Genomic DNA, 4,260 nt, shown 5'->3' on the forward strand with positions numbered 1-4,260 from the left:
CGGAGAGGAGTGGGGAGGAGGAGTGGGCAGCAGTGGGGGCCAGTAAAGGGACCCTTTCAGCCAAGCTGGTGGGCTGGTACAGTGTAGGTGGCTGTCACTTCTGGGAATTCAACCCCAGGAGAGGTGGGTGGAGGGCTGTTTGTTGCAAGATCATTTATGTTACAAATAACAGTAGAGGGCCCCCCGGGTGGCTCAGTGGGTTAAGCATCCACCTTCGGCTCAGGTCACAATTTCCTTGTTTGTGAGTTTGAGACTCGCCTTGGGCTCTGGGCTGACAGCTCAGAGCCTGGAGCCTGTTTTGGATTCTGTGTCTTCCTCTCTCTCTGACCCTCCCTCTCTCACGCTCTGTTTCTCTCTGTCGCTGTAATAAATTAAAAAAAAAAAACATTAAAAAATTCAAAATATAACAGTAGAGACAATCAAAATAGAAAAATATGAAAAGAAACATCAAAAATTTCTTTATAATTCCAACAATAAAGTGCATTTTAATACCTTCTGTTTGTCTCAACAGATTTTGCAGTGCCTGCTCACCAATCCGTGGGCTATACTCGCCGCCAAGGTGGGCAGGGTGACTGTCAGCCTTGTGACTCCACCCCCCTGGCCATAGCTGATTGGACGAGGGCTGCACGGTACCCAAGCCAGGCCAATCAGAATGCCTTCTCCAGGAATTTGGAGAGGTGACGAAGGTATCCCAGACTAAGTGGGAATCTGGGAGCTATCCGTGGCCATCCTGCTACCATGGGGCTGAGGTCCCTGAGTGTCACCACAAGCAGGAAGCAGACACACGGAGAGAGGCAGGGGGAGAGCACTGGGCAGACCAGACCTTTCCTGGTCCTGGGTCAAGGCCACGGCCCTGTCTTTGGATATTAGAGACTCTCCTGTAGCGTTTTATTTACTTATTTATTTAATTTTATTTTATTAAAAACAATTTTTTTAATGTTTATTTATTTCTGAGAGACAGAGACAACATGAGCAGGGGAGGGGCAGAGAGAGAGGGAGACACAAAATCCGAAGCAGGCTCCAGGCTCTGAGCTGTCAGCACAGAGCCGGATGCGGGGCTCGAACCCACGGACTGTGAGATCATGACCTGAGCCGAAGGCGGATGCTTAACCAACTGAGCCACCCAGGCGCCCCTGTAGCGTTTTATTAAATTCCCTTTTTTTTCCATGTTTAACCTAGCTTGGGTAGGTTTCTGTTACAACCAAAACAGCGTTAATATATTGAGGCTGCATTATTTTAATAATAGAAAGGAAAAGGTGCGCCTGGGTGGCTCAGTTGGTTAAACGGCCGACGTTGGCTCAGGTCATGATCTCACAGTTTGTGGGTTCAAGCCCCCCATCGGGCTCTGTGCTGACAGCTCAGAGCCTGGAGCCTGCTTCGGATTCTGTGTCTGTCTCTCTCTCTGCCCCTCCCCCACTCCTGCTTTCTCTCTCAAGATTAAATAAATATTTTAAAAAAAAATCCACAAAATAATAGGAAAAGAACAGGAAGTACAGCCACTCACTGACTGCGCTGGGCACTTCGTGCTGTGCGGCCTCTCCCCTGGATGAGCCCTCCCTGGTCCCGGCTTTCACCAGGTGGCCCCTGGAAGCCTCACGTCCTCCCTTTGTGCCCAGAGGAAAGTGGCTTCCCGCTACTGTAGTCTCTGGGTCACTGCCCCATCCAGTTTGCCTTCTCGGCTCTTCCGTCTCCTGTGTGGTCAATTCCTTGGATCACATTCCCTGTTTAAATACTGTTTTCCTGGTTGGACATGAACTGATACACATACATTATTTCATTTTGTCCTCAAAATGCCCTTCTGCGGGAGACATCGGGATCCCTACTCTGCAGATGAGGAAGCTAATGCCCAGAGCGGCTGAGTAATGGCCCCAAAGCCACACAGTTTGTCACAAGCTGTGTGAGCTCATGTCACTGTATTGGACTGGACTGCTTTTTAGAATCACCTTTATTAAAAACAAAAACCAGAACAAATCCTGACTCCCAGGCCCTTCCAGCCCTGCCCAGCGGTGCAGAAGCCCGGACCGATCAGCAGGCTCTGGGCCGGCCCCGCGGGCCCGGGAAACTTCCTCAGACAAGCCCAGCTTCTCTCTGCCCACACACACAGTGGAGGAGCTGATCCTGGAATCCCCCTGTTCAGCGTGCCAGCCGAGAACCTTCGGGCACGTGCGCTCACCCCTGAGCCTCGTTCTCTCCCCATCACGACCAAAGTCATGCCTGGAAGGTGAGCTCCTGGGTGTCCCTGGCTCCCTGCAGGCCTGGCAGGAAGGGGCCCTGCGGAGCCATCGGTGTTGAGTGACTGCACGCTGGTCAGGGTGGACTCACACCCAGTGGCCCGCTCAGGTTTTCCTCTACTGTCCCTTCGCCCGGGGGCCGCAGCCGCTGGGTGCCATGGAGAGGAGGAAGCGGTGTCTGCGTCTCAGCCCCTCCAAGGTCCGTGGCCCATTCCACCTGTTCTCATTTACTTGTGATTTTTCTTGCTTCAAAAAATATGTTCGTTTCTAATATCCATGAAATGTTGGATTTGAAGGGCTGAGTATATATAGATTTTCCTGACACATGAGGAATTAAATGTGTAACATAAAAAGACATTCTTGGGAAACCATGGGAATCTCCAAGCCCGGACGCAGAGTCCCTCTGTGACGTGGTCTCCAGCTGCCTCAGTTTCTTCCACTGTATCCTGCTGCGGGGTTAGGTGAACATTCGTGGTGGTATCAGTCACTCTACTGATTCTTCTCTATCTACAGACAGATTCTTCTGAATCTGTAGTGTTTGGGGATGGAGCACATCCGATGTCACCCCTGAGGGCATTCTTTTTGCACGCCTCTGCTGGCAGGACTCCTCTGTGCTGCCTCGGTGCCTCCTAAGGTTGCTGGGATGCGCAGCTTCTTGCCCCTTCTGACTTGATTCTCCTAGAGCTACAGTGCAGTTGTGGAAGTTGTACACAGCACAATCCCAGGGGCATTCACTGTTCGTGGAGAAGACATGGCAGATGTCCTAAAGTTAGGACAATTTCCTGAAAGATGGGAGTAAAGAAGAAGAAAGAGCGTCTTTTCCGAATTCTCACAGAGATGGCAAGTGAACCGGAATCATTTCTATTTCGGGAGCATGACATCTCAACTCAGTGAATTCCCATTCAACTTTCAAAGCCTAGCTCCAATGATCCCTCCCCGGGAAGCCTCTGCCCTCTGTGTAGGAATCACTGCCCATTTCCCCATCCAGGGCTCCCTCGGCCTCTTCCTTCCTGCTGCCAGGCTCTGAGTTCCTGGGTTCAGTAGTGGTTGCACTAGATGGGACTCCACCCACCCCCTGGCCTTTGCCTGCCCAAGGAGAGAGTCCATGGCATTCTAGAAGGCCAGCCTGGGCCTGAACCAGAAGGCTGCTAGAGTTTCACAAGTGCCACTAATGTTGGAGCTGGGAGGGCTGGCCAAACTCCCATCCATCCCCATTTTACAGATAGAAACACTGAGGCCCAAAGCAGGGAAGGACTTGGACAAGGTTCCCACAGTGAATTGGGAACCAAAGCCTCTTGACTCCCGCCAAGGCTGTCTGCATCCACTCCCCGCTCTGTGGTGGAGAAGCCGCCCAGGGGTGCGGGACGGGTGGTGTTGAGGATGATGTGGGGGTGCTCAGGCCACCGCTCCCTACCACCGCCCGGGAGGTCATTTCCAAGCAGCTTCCCAGGGAGAGTTCCCGACACGGAGCCAGGATGTCTGGACTCCTTGCCGACTGATTCTCTGGCACAACCGTAGAGGTCTGGGCTGGGGGTCTGAGCGCTGAGCGAAGACCTCGCCTGCTGCTGCCTGGCCGCAAAGTGACCCTCTGTCCCGCCTGCCTGCCCGAGCCCCCCATCTCCAGCGCCCCTCCTCATCTGATCCACTTCATCCTTCTGAGATTTATTCCCAGGCCTCAGAGCCTGGAAATAATTTGCTGACAAAGCCCCATCCCAGGCAGGTGCTTTAATTGGTTTTGTGGGAGCAGGTCTGGGAGCATCTATTTAGAAGGAAATAGAAATTATGGTGGCACCGCCTGTCCTTTCTCTGTAATGGGGACTTCGGAGTGTGTCTCTGTGTGTGGTGGGGGGAAGGGCGGCTCTGAGGGAGAGAGGCCTGGTCACAGGGAGCCCCGGCTCTTTCTCTGGGGGTGCAGGTGCTTGGGCCTGAGGTGTCTGGGGCCACAGCTGCAGGCCGGCCCTGCCCCAGCCCCGCTCAGCCTCAGAATCAGGTAGGATAGTGTCTTCACCTCACAGAGCTGAGGATGAGA

This window comes from Crocuta crocuta, unplaced genomic scaffold, assembly GCF_008692635.1.
Source record: "Crocuta crocuta isolate KB4526 unplaced genomic scaffold, BGI_CrCroc_1.0 scaffold35, whole genome shotgun sequence".
NCBI lineage: Eukaryota > Metazoa > Chordata > Mammalia > Carnivora > Hyaenidae > Crocuta > Crocuta crocuta.